Here is a 13,122-nt window from a genome sequence, read left to right as displayed (position 1 = left end):
TGGGCGCTGGCGGCTCCGTCCCAGCAACAGATGTTGGCGGGGAGGGGGCCTCTTCTTCCCGGCCCAGCACGAGTGAGTCATTTGTTCTCCATTGCTCTTCTTTCTTTTCCCCCGAATTATAGCTTTGGCCCTACCTCATTTCCTCCTTCGGCGTCTAGGTCCCCCCCCCCCGGCGGACCAGGGGGACACCGACACCATCATCAAGGAGGTTGTCGTGGACGCCGTGGCTGTGGCTGAGAAGGTCGCCACCAAGGAGGCCGCCGAGACCGCGGCCGAGGAGGCCGCCAAGGGGCTTGCCGGAGAAACTGGCGAGGGTGCCTCCGAGGAGGCCGGCAAGGGCGCCGCTGAGGAGGAGGCCGGCAAGGCCTGTGCCGACGATGAGGTGGTCGATGACAAACCCTCCTCATCTGCTGCCTCTGGCTAAGGCAAGTACTTGAAGGTGAGCGACGACATGTTCATTCACCTCCCAGCGACAGCGGGCACCAGGGCGCCGGCTGAGGGGGAGGTGTTTGATGACGAAGTGCTCGGCACCGCCGGGCTCGAAGTCGTCGACGAGCCGAGCGCTGGTGGCGGCACTCAAGAGGAGCGGCTCCTCCAGACCATGAGTGCCAGCTTCAACAAGCTTCAGACGCTCCACCGCGCCCGTCTGGACAAGGCGAAGTCCAAGGAGGCGGTGGTGCATAAGGTCGAAGCATACCTTGCAGAGCGTGTTGCCGAGGCGCAGGCTTGGTTCTGCCAGGCTCATGAGGAGCTGAAGGCCGCCCAAGCCCAGCTGGCACAGCGCGTTCTGGAGCTCCTCCCGAAGCAGGCCGACATTGATAAGGCCCGGGAGGAGGCGAGGGAGGAGACCTCCAAGGCCGAGGCCATCCGGTCTCAGCGTGAGGACGAGCTAAAGTCCCTGGAGGAGGATCTTGCCGCGCGTGAGACGACGCTTGCCTCTATGCTCCGCGGCAAGGATGAGGAGATCGAGAAGCTTGTCGCGGGGCGGACCCAAGAGCTGGAGCATAAGAACAAGGAAGCGCTCAATTCCCAGGCCCTAGCCCATAGCAATAGGATGAAGGATCTGGAGGAGGAGCAGGACGGCCTGGCGAAGCAAATCCTGGAGCTATCCTCGGAGAAGAACACGCTCAACGAGGCCCAGGTCGAGGTGCATTCCGCGGTCCTCTGCAAGGCTGGGCAGTTCTCCATGGCCAACGACACCATCAAGGACTTGAAGCTCAAGCTGGAGAGCCTTGAGGGGGCGCTTTCGGAGGCCCAGACCCGGGAAGGAGTCCTGACCAAGAGCCAGGCGGAGGAGAAGCAGCTGCGGAAGAACGCCGCTGCCAACCATGCAGATTCCGCGAAGAGCGACAAAATCTGGACCGGCCGCCTCGCCGACATCACCAACAGGATCACCAAGTAGTTGGCCAACATGAAGATGCCGGAAGTGAGGTATGCCCCAGAACTAGGCGCGAGCTCCCACACCAAGCTGACCTTGTTCTTTGAGGGCGTTCTTGGTGCCCTGGAACGGCTTGATTCCAACCATGCGAGCTCCTTGGCCAACGAGTCCCGGATAATTTGCCAGGGCGCCATGACCAAGGTTCTCACCAAGCGGCATACTGGAACCCTGACCTCGACTTCGACGCCGCGCTGGACAGCTTACTTCCGGGATTAGGCACCTCGACTACAAGAAACGGGGATCAAGGAGCGCATCGAGCCCATCATCAGCCGCGTCGGCGGAATCCAGAGGATTGAGGGCCAACGCCGGGATTAGGCACCCTGTTTCTTGTTGCCGCTACAGGTTCATGACCAAGACAATTCATATCTTTAGTTAGAACCGCAGCAACAATTGGTGTAATATAACTCTACAGTACTTTTAATATGATGCATGTTATTTCCCTGTTCAACCTTTCTCTGTACGTCCACCCTACGCTTACTGGGTAGGCTTGCTGGCGCGTAAACCCAAACTACTGCACTTTGAAGGACGGATCCTTTATCGTCCGGTAGGGTGTGCTTGCTGTCACACGAACCACCTTTCCATCCTCAGCACGGCCGCTCGAACTGTCGAGCGGACTCGAGGCAGAGTGAGAGCGTTGCCAATAGCGGAAGGCCACTCTACCGCTATCGACGCTACCGCTCGATCTATTGAGCAGACTCGAAATAGACTGATGACCCGCAAGTATAGGGGAACTATCGTAGTCCTTTCGATAAGTAAAAGTGTCAAACCCAACGAGGATTAGAAGGAAATGACAAGCGGTTTTCAGTAAGGTAATCTCTGCAAGCACTGAAATTGTTGGTAAAAGATTGTTTTGTGATAAGATAAAATGTAACGGGTAACAAGCAATGAAAGTAAATAAGGTGCAGCAAGGTGGCCCAATCGTTTTTGTAGCAAAGGACAAGCCTGAACAAGTTCTTATTATGAGAAAAATGCTCCCGTGGACAGATGGGAATTATCGTCAAGCTAGTTTCATCACACTCATATGATTCGCGTTCGTTACTTTGATAATTTGATATGTGGGTGGACCGGTGCTTGGGTACTGCCCTTTCTTGAACAAGCATCTCACTTATGATTAACACCTATTGCAAGCATCCGCAAATACAAAAGAAGTATTAAGGTAAACCTAACCATAGCATGAAACTAGTGGATCCAAATCAGCCCCTTACGAAGCAACGCATAAACTAGGGTTTAAGCTTTTGTCACTCTAGCAACCCATCATCTACTTATTACTTCCCAATGCCTTCCTCTAGGCCCAAATAATGGTGAAGTGTCATGTAGTCGACATTCACATAACACCACTAGAGGAGAGACAGCATACATCTCATCAAAATATCGAACGAATACCAAATTCACATGACTACTAATAGCAAGACTTCTCCCATGTCCTCAGGAACAAACATAACTACTTACAAAGCATATTCATGTTCATAATCAGAGGAGTATTAATATGCATTAAGGGTCTGAACATATGATCTTCCACCAAGTAAACCAATTAGCATCAACTACAAGGAGTAATCCACAATACTAGCAACCCAGAAGTACCAATTTGTGGTTTTGGATACAAGATTGGATACAAGAGATGAACTAGGGTTTGAGAGGAGATGGTGCTGGTGAAGATGTTGATGGAGATTTACACCCTCCCGATGAGAGGATCGTTGGTGATGACGATGGTGATGATTTCCCCCTCCCGGAGGGTAGTTTCCCTGGCAGAACAGCTCCGCCAGAGCCGTAGCTTGGTTCCGCCAAGGTTCCGCCTCGTGGCGGCGGAGTTTCGTCTTGTAAGCTTGCTTATATTTTTTCAAGGGTAGAAGACTTCATATAGCAGAAGATGGGCACCGAAGGGCCACCCGGGGGACCACAAGGCAGGGGGCGCTCCCAGTAGGGGTGGGCGCGCCCCCCATCCTCGTGGCCAGGGTGTGGGCCCCCACGTGTAGATCTTCCACCCAATAATTATCATTAATTCCAAAAAGGACTTTCTAGAGTTTCAGGACTTTTGGAGCTGTGCAGAATAGGTGTCCAATATTTGCTCCTTTTCCAGCCAGAATCCTAGCTGTCGGCATTCTCCCTCTTCATGATAAACCTTGTGAAATAAGAGAGAATAGACATAAGTATTGTGACATAATGTGTAATAACAGCCCATAATGCAATAAATATCGATATAAATGCATGATGCAAAATGGACGTATCAACTCCCCCAAGCTTAGGCATTGCTTGTCCTCAAGCGGAAGCCGATATCGGAAAACATGTCCACATGTTTAGAGATAGAGGTGTCGATAGAAATAAAATACGTACATGAGGGCATCATGATCATTCTTATAACAGCAACATATATATATTTTGTCATATGATTTCTTATGCTCAAGTAACAATCTATTCACAATGTCAAGTATGGTACAGAAACTTTATTGAGAACTAACAAACTATAGTATCACTCATTCAAGCAATTGCAATTTATCATAACATCAGAAAGAGTCAAGAATAGAGCTTTTCATCAAGTCCACACACTCAACTATCATATAGTCTTCTACAGTTGCTAATACCCACACAATACTTATGGTTATGGAGTTTTAATCAGACACTGAGAAAGATATTGGCTTATAATTTCGCCTCCCAATGTATTCACCTTTGGGCGATGTCAACAATAATAGTTCATGCTAACTTACATCCAATTGGATATATGTATTAGGATCTTTCCAACACGAGGTGCTTGTCAAAGGATAAAATGAAAAAGGGAAAGGTGAAGATCACCTTGACTCTTGCAAAAAGTAAAAGACATAAAGTAAAAGATAGGCCCTTCGCAGAGGGAAGCAGAGGTTGTCGTGTGCTTTTAGGGTTGGATGCACAAAATCGTAATGCAAAAGAACGTCACTTTATATTGCCACTTGTGATATGAAACTTTATTATGCAGTCTGTCGCTTTTATTACTTCCATATCACACGATCGTATAAAGCTTATTTTCTCCGCACTAATAAGTCATACATATTTAGGGAGCAATTTTTATTGCTTGAAACATAACAACTTACTTGAAGGATCTTATTCAATCCATAGGTAGGTATGGTGGACTCTCATGGCAAAACTGTTTTAAGGATATTTGGAAGCACAAGTAGTATCTCTACTTGGTGGTAGGAATTTGGCTAGCATGAGGGGGAAAGGCAAGCTCAACATGTTGGACGATCCATGACAATATACTTTAATGGAGATGTGAGAAAACATAACCCATTACATTGCCTTCCTTGTCCAACATCAACTCTTTAGCATGTCAAACTTTAATGAGTGCTCACAATAATAAAAGATGTACAAGATAATATATTTATATGTGAGAACCTCTCTTTCTTTATTACTTCCTATTAATTGCAACGATGACCAAAACTATGTTTGTCAACTCTCAACAACTTTTATGACTCATATTTTTTATATGTGAAGTGATTACTATTCACAAGATCAATATGAACTCTTTCATCTTTTTATTCCTTTATGCACTTAAGATCATGGAAAGATAGCAAAGCCCTTGACTCAACACTACTCTTTATTATATAGCTCACGGACTCGATTACATAGAAGGATCACAAAGCTAAACTAAAAACTAATTCAAAACAAAACTTTATTCTACTAAATCTAGATATTACCAAAAGGATCGAACTAAGTAAAACGGCAAAGATAGGAGTGTGATGGTGATATGATACCGGGGCACCTCCCCCAAGCATGGCGGTTACCAAGGGGAGTGCCCATACCCATGTGATTATGTCTCCTTCAGAGTTGGTGTTGCGATCTTCTTGGCGATGATGCCCTTCAGGATACGATTGTCCTCCTCGAGCTTATTGACTTGTTGCTTGAGGTCCATATTTTCCCTACGAAGCTTGCCCGTGATGGCTAAAGCTCCTTTTACCCAAGGATGATGCATAGCTTCTGGAGAACAAGTGACACTCTTTTTCATATTTTCATAAGAAAGAAATTTAACATTGGAAGGGATGACCGAATTTGGAATAGCTGAGCTCTGTAGTACCCCCATCATGAATCCTTCTCGGAAGCAAGAGGTAACTTCTTGATCTTCCTTCGTGGCATATATCCTTTTCAAGTTGGCCTCCATCTCATCCTCCGTTGATAGTCCAAAGTGATAAGCATCGATGTTTGCTCCTGGAACTTGTGTCGGGTGGGACACCCGACTCTCCTCGATTGACTCTTGAGAGGCCATCTTGCTCTAAATCTGTAACAGAAATAGATCAAAACAAAAATAGAAGACTTTTGCGTGATACGTAGTCAAAACCTTCGGGAGATTATATAATGAATTTTTACCGACCAAAATAAGTAAAGTGCAAGAAAACGGAGTCCAGGAGGCACACAAGGTGCCCATGAGGCAAGGGGCGCGCCCAGTAAGGGTGGGCGCACCCTCCACCCTCGTGGAGGCCTCGTGTCCTTCCCGGATTACTTCTTGCTTCCCTAAATTCTCAAATATTCCAAAACGGAGAGAAATTGCCATTAGAACTGTTTTGGAGTCGGTTTACTTACCGTACCACATACCTATTCCTTTTCGGAGTCTGAAACATTCTGGAAAGTGTCCCTTATGTATTCCTCCAGGTTACGGTTTCAATAATATTAGTTTCAACATTTATAGGATTACCTCAGATATAATGTTTAATTCTTTGACCGTTCACCACCTTCGGATTTGTGCCTTCGAAGTTGTTAATTTTTATGGCACCGGAACGATAGAACTCCTCGATAATGTAAGGACCTTCCCATTTAGAGAGAAGTTTTCCTGCAAAAAATCTTAAAAGAGAGTTGAATAGCAACACATAATCACCTACATTAAAACTCATGCCTTTGTATCCTTTTGTCATGCCATCTTTTAACTTTTTCGTTAAACAACTTGGCATTCTCATAGGCTTGGGTTCTCCATTCATCAAGTGAGCTAATGTCCAATATCCTCTTCTCACCGGCAAGTCTGAAATCATAGTTGAGCTCTTTAATGGCCCAATATGCCTTATGTTCAAGTTCAAGAGGTAAGTGACACACTTTTCCATAAACCATCTTATATGGAGACATACCCATAGGATTTTTATATGCAGTTCTATAGGCCCATAATGCATCAACAAGTTTCTTGGACCAATTCTTTCTCGATCTATTAACAGTCTTTTGCAAAATTAATTTGAGATCTCTATTGCTCAACTCTACTTGACCACTAGACTGTGGGTGATAAGGGGATGAAATTCTATGATTAACATCATACTTAGCAAGCATTTTACGGAAAGCGCCATGAATAAAATGTGAACCACCATTAGTCATGAGATATCTAGGGACTCCAAACGTCGGAAAAATAACTTATTTAAGCTTCTTAATAGAGGTGTTATGATCAGCACTACTAGTTGGAATAGCTTCTACCCACTTAGTAACATAATCAACAACAACTAAAATATGTGTATATCCATTAGAGGCAGGAAAAGGTCCCATATAATCAAAGCCCCAAACATCAAATGGTTGAATAACAAGAGAGTAATTCATAGGAATTTCTTGACGTCTACTAATATTACCAATTCTTTGACATTCATCACAGGACAAGACAAACTTACATGCATCTTTGAAGAGAGTAGGCCAATAAAAACCGGATTGCAATACCTTGTGTGCAGTTCTATCTCCAGAGCGATGTCCTCCATATGGTTTAGAGTGACACTTGCGTAGGATCTGTTCCTGTTCATGCACAGGTACACGTCTAATAACATCATCTACTCCTTCTTTATAAAGGTGTGGGTCATCCCAGTAGTAATATCTTAAATCATAAAAGAACTTTTGATTTTGCTGATATGTGAAACTAGGTGGTATAAATTTAGCAACAATGTAATTAGCATAATCAGCATACCATGGAGCAGTACGAGAAGCATTAATGACCGCTAATTGTTCATCAGGAAAGCTATCATCAATAGGTAGTGTGTCATCAAGAACATTCTCTAACCTAGACAAATTGTCTGCAACGGGGTTCTGAGCTCCCTTTCTATCAATAATATGCAAATCAAATTCCTAGAGCAAGAGGACCCATCTAATAAGTCTAGGTTTAGCATCTTTCTTTTCCATAAGATATTTAATAGCAGCATGATCAGTGTGAATAGTTACTTTAGAATCAACAATATAAGGTCTGAACTTATCACATGCAAATACAACTGCTAAGAATTCTTTTTCAATAGTAGCATAATTTCTCTGGGCACACTACTGGAATCAGCTACTTTGCCATCAGCCAGATCTTTGGTTGACGGCAAAGAAGCTCTTTGACATCAGCTACCGCAAAGCAGACGGCAAAGAACCTCTTTGCCATGAGCCGTTTATTTGCCGTCTGCCAGCTGACGGCAAAGAATCTTTGCCGTCAGCCAGCTGACGACAAAGAGGGAGGTGGCCCCCACCCACACCCGTTTTAAAAAAAACATAACACCCCCACCTCTTTGTCGTCCGCTAGCGGACGGCAAAGAGAGACAACAGCGGATGGCAAAGAGTTGCGGACGGCAAAGAGCCGAGTAACTAACGGCCGCCACCCCCCGCCCGTTACTCTCCCTTCTCTTCCTCTCTCCTCCCCGACGCCCCGCCCTAGCTAGATCCACCGCCGCCCCCGCCCCTGCGGTCCTGTGCCGCCACCCTCCCCCCGCCCCGTTGCGCCACCACCCGTCCGCCCCCACCCCACCCGCCGACGCCTCGTCGCCCCACCACCCCTCCGCCACCCGCCGCCCGGTGCCGGCCCTGCCCCTCACCGCCCGGCGCCGCCCCTGCCGCCCGCCGCCGCCCCTGCCGCCCGGTGCCGCCCCCGCCCCTGCACCCTTGGCCCGTCGCCCCACAACCCCTCCGCCCCCCACCCCACCCGCCGCCCGGCCCGGCGCTGCCCCCGCCACCCGGCGCCGCCCCCGCCGATCATCCCATTGCTCCGGTGAGGGACTACTACTTTTTTTCCAGTTTTTTTCATTTTTTTGCTGTTTAATTGTTAGTGCTAGATTGTGTTAGTGTTAGTTTTAGAAAAGAATTAGAAGAAGTAGAAGAAGTAGAAGTAGTAGAAGTAGTAGAAGTAGTACAAGTAGTAGAAAGATGAAAAAAGAAGAAGAAAAGAAGTAGAAGAATTGGAAGAAGAAGAAAAAAAGAAACGAAAAGAAGTAAAAAGTAGAAAAAAGATGAAAGAAGAAGAAGAAGAAAGGAAAGAAGAAGAAGAAGAGAAAGAAAGAAGAAGAAGTAAGGAAAGGATAGAAGGAAACACCCCGATCGACCCCCTGACCCCCCTGACCCCGATACCCCGACCCCGACACCCCGACCCACTGACCCCTGACCCCGACACCCCGACCCGGACACCACACCCCGACAACGACACGACACCCAGACACCCCGACACCCGACCCCCTGAGGCCTACAGGGTCTTATATTTGTGAATTATTAGTTAGGTCATATATTTTTTGATTTTGTTATGAAAAACATCATATATAATTGTGTTGATCGGGTTGATTTAAATGTGCAGTTGTTTCACCGCTGCGAGGTTTGGTGTTCGACGACCTCGCCGTGCGTTTGACGAGCTCTGCCCCTTCGTTCGTGGGTGAGCACAAATGACATGTCCTCCTCCCCCGTTAATTATTTGCTCTGTTCCGGTGTTCGTGCCAATGAAACTTGATAGCTAGCTATATATGTGTCTTGAATCATCAATATGCGTAACCAATATGTGTCTCCCGTTCGAAAGCGTCATAGATATAAATATGCATGCATTTGCATATTTATAACCTTGATTCTTTCGAATTGTCCAACGCTATCCATGGACAGCCCGAGTATGTGTAGATTGGGTTTGTTTTCCCATATTCTTTGCTCCGGATCCGACGCATAAATTTCATCAGTGCCTCCCCTCTTGTTCTCTGGGTACACATCCTCTCTGTTTATTGCAGAGACGTGTATCAGGAGAACAGCGGGGAGGTGCTGCCCAAATTTTGCGTCGGATCCGGAGCATAGCATGGGAAAATGAACCCAATCTACACATACTCGGGTGGGATTAGGACCTATCATTACCTATTAGAGTGTAGGTTGCATGGACGTAATAAAATTGACAAAGTAGATCAACTGATGAATATATACATGGTGAATTATATATATAATTGTTGTGTGTCATGTAGCTCTGAAAGTCAAGATGAGTGATCGTGCGTGGATGTATACCGGTCACACTGGTCAGAACAGATGGAGCGCTGAATGGTTCACAAAAACCAAGGGGTTTGTGCAAGCCGCATTTGCAAATGGCCAGAGGAAAACTTGGTGCCCCTATTTCCGATGCGGCAATTGGGAAAAGAGGATAGAGGCTGAAATGGGTAAACACTTGCAGAAGAATGGTTTTACGCCCGATTATATGGTGTGGACATTTCATAGTGAGTTTTCCCAACGTGACCGAGCTAAGGTGGATCATCGTCACAGCGACGAGCATGGTACCGGGATGGAAAACATGGTGCAAGACTATGATGATGCTCGGAATTCGGACAAGGAGATGGAGGAATCTGCAAAGGCCTTCAATGAAATGTTGGAGTCTTCAAAACGTCCGCTCCACGAGCACACTGAGCTTTGTCAGTTGGATGTCATCTCACAAGTAATGGCTTTGAAGGCTCAGTTCAACTTGGGCAGAGAATGCTATGACGCAATTATGACAGTATTTGGACGCTTTCTACCCAAAGGCCATGTAATGCCTGCAAATCTGTACGAGTCGGACAAAATCCTCCGTGCACTGAAGATGCCCTATGAGAAGATACATGCCTGTGAGAAAGGATGTGCCTTATTTAGGCTTGACTATGTGGACTTGAACTATTGTCCCATTTGCATGTCTTCCAGGTATATTTTGGTAGACAACAGTATGGGTGAGAAGACACAAACCAAAATTCCTGTTAGTGTTCTTCGGTATATGCCAATCGTACCAAGACTGCAACGTCTTTTCATGGTCGAAGAGACGGCCAGACACATGACATGGCACAAAACAGGCAAAAGAACCGAACTAGATGCAGATGGGAATCTGATGATGGTAAACACATCGGATGGTGTTGCGTGGAAAAAGTTTGATGAATTACATGCTGACAAAGCGGCAGATCCGAGGCATCCTCGAGTCAGCATCAACACCGATGGGTTCAGTGTGTTTGGTATGACGGCAGCCCAATACAGTTGTTGGCCCATATTTGTCTTTCCACTCAATCTCCCCCCTGACAGATTATGCAAAGAAAGAACATTTTTCCAGCATTGATAATTCTAGGGCCCATCTATCTGGTGGAAAATATGAATGTGTACATGCAGCCGCTTAAGGACGAATTGCAAGAAGCCTGGGATAATGGGTTCAAGACATATGACGCCTATAGCAAACGAAACTTCATAATGCGTGTCTCGTACATGTACTCGACGCATGACTTGCCGGCGTATGCGCTATTCGTTGGCTGGTGTGTGCATGGAAGGTTCCCGTGCCCCACTGAAAGTGCTATTTATCGACTAGAGGGGGGGTGAAGAGGCGATTTTTATCTAAGTCTTCAAAACGTGGAAGTTTCGAAGACAAACAATAGAAATGACCTAATTGATATGCAGCGGAAGATAAACTACAACAAGCACGCCATAGTCAAGTATGCAATAGCATTAACGTACGAAGACTAATAGCAGCTAGGTTGTAGGATCAGGATGGAAGATAGTATGAAGCCAATCAACAATAGTAGTCAAGCAATGAAGTCAAACAGATAAGACAGAAAGGCAACGACTTCGCGAAGACAAACTCAAAGTAAAGGAGGGAAGAGATAGAACCAGTCACTTGTTCAAGAGACGGGATTTGTTGGACCAGTTCCAGTTGCTGTGACAACTGTACGTCTGGTTAGGGAGGCTGAGATTCAACTCAGAAGACCCTGCCTTCACCTTATTCCCCTTGAGCTAAGGACACCCAATCACTCTGGTAAGTCTTCAAGGTAGAATTCCAAACCTTCACAGACTTCGTTCACCCGACAATCCACAATGACTCTTGGATGCTCAGAACGCGACGCCTAACCGGCTGGAGGATACACAGTCCTCAAGTGTAATAAGTCTTCAGGTCACACAGACAGAAAGACTTCAGTGATGCCTAACACTCTTTGGCTCTGGGTGTTTGGGCTTTGTCCTCGCAAGGATTTCTCTCTCAAAGGCTTCGAGGTGGGTTGCTCTCAAAATGACAAAAGCCGTAAACTAACTCTGAGCAGCCACCAATTTATGGTGTAGGAGGTGGGCTATTTATAGCCACAAGGCAACCCAACCTGATTTGTCCGAAATGACCCTGGGTCACTAAGGAACTGACACGTGTTCCAACGGTCAGATTTCAAACACACGCGGCAACTTTACTTGGGCTACAAGCAAAGCTGACTCATCCAGCTCTGGATAAGATTTGCTCTCATTGTCTTCGCTCGAAGACATAGGATTTGGGTTGAGCATCACTTCAGTCACTCTGACTTAGTTCACTTGGACCCCACTTAACAGTAAGGTGGTTCCTATGACTCAACAAAGAAGAAAAGGAAACAACGAAACCACACAGTCTTCGCGCTCCATAGTCTTCACGCAATGTCTTCTCATGTCATAGTCTTCAATATGAATATCTTCTCATACCACCATTGTCTTCAATATCTTCATACATTTTTAGGGGTCATCTCCGGTAGGTAAACCGAATCAATGAGGGACACTACCTGCATTATCCTGCAATTCTCACAAACGCATTAGTCCCTCAACCAACTTTGTCGTCAATACCCCAAAACCAACTAGGGGTGGCACTAGATGCACTTACAATCTCCCCCTTTTTGGTGATTGATGACAAACTGGTTGAAGTTTTCAACGGGGATAAAGTATGTGAAATTGTAAAGGATAGGAATTGTCTTCATAAGTAGCAAGGGCTCCCCCTGAAGATGTGCATATAAGTAATTTTGCTTTTGGAATGCAAATGCACATGGGAGATTATACTTGTGGAGATCCACTTCAACTTATGAAGATAATTCATCATTCCTGAAATGATATAGCAAATAGGATGACATGCATAATGAAAAATGGACGTCTGCAGAATGATCTAAGTGCGGAAGTTATCATCGCACGTGGAAACGCAAATAAGTAGCAGACGACCATCAAGTTTAAGTGTTACAACTCAAAGAATGAAGTATATCAAAGGCAAGAGTTGTAAGCACTAGGCAAAAATGTAAAGCAACCGCCCTTATGAACCCGCTTGAAGACTATCAAACTCATACGCTTCTCCCCCTTTTGTCAGTAATGACCAAAAAGGTTTGAAGACATAGAGCATCTACTCGTCCTCAGGAGGAGTAGTTGAAGCAGCAGGGTTGTCGTTGTCATTTGGCGGTGCAGACGAACTTGGTGCAGTGTCGATGTGTGCAGAAGTAGGGGGCGGTGAAGTTGCATCGTCTTCATCATCGATGACATTGGCATTGACAGTTGCAGCGGAGGAAAAATAATCAGTCTTCAAGAGATGGAGTTCTTTGTAGGACAGCATTCCGTGGAGGAGTGGAGTCAAACTTGAATCTTTCAGTGAAGCCATCGTCTTGAAGATCTGCTTCAGCACAAAGCAGGGTCAAGCTCTTCCATGATCGCCGGCAAGTTTGATGAGCAACAAAGGCATTCTTGGTGGCAAGGTTACGAATGCGATTGACATCCACCAAGAGGCT

The sequence above is a fragment of the Triticum aestivum genome, chromosome 7B (genome assembly GCF_018294505.1).
Source record: "Triticum aestivum cultivar Chinese Spring chromosome 7B, IWGSC CS RefSeq v2.1, whole genome shotgun sequence".
NCBI lineage: Eukaryota > Viridiplantae > Streptophyta > Magnoliopsida > Poales > Poaceae > Triticum > Triticum aestivum.
The sequence above is the reverse complement of the archived record's forward strand: the minus strand, read 5'-3'. Positions refer to the sequence as shown.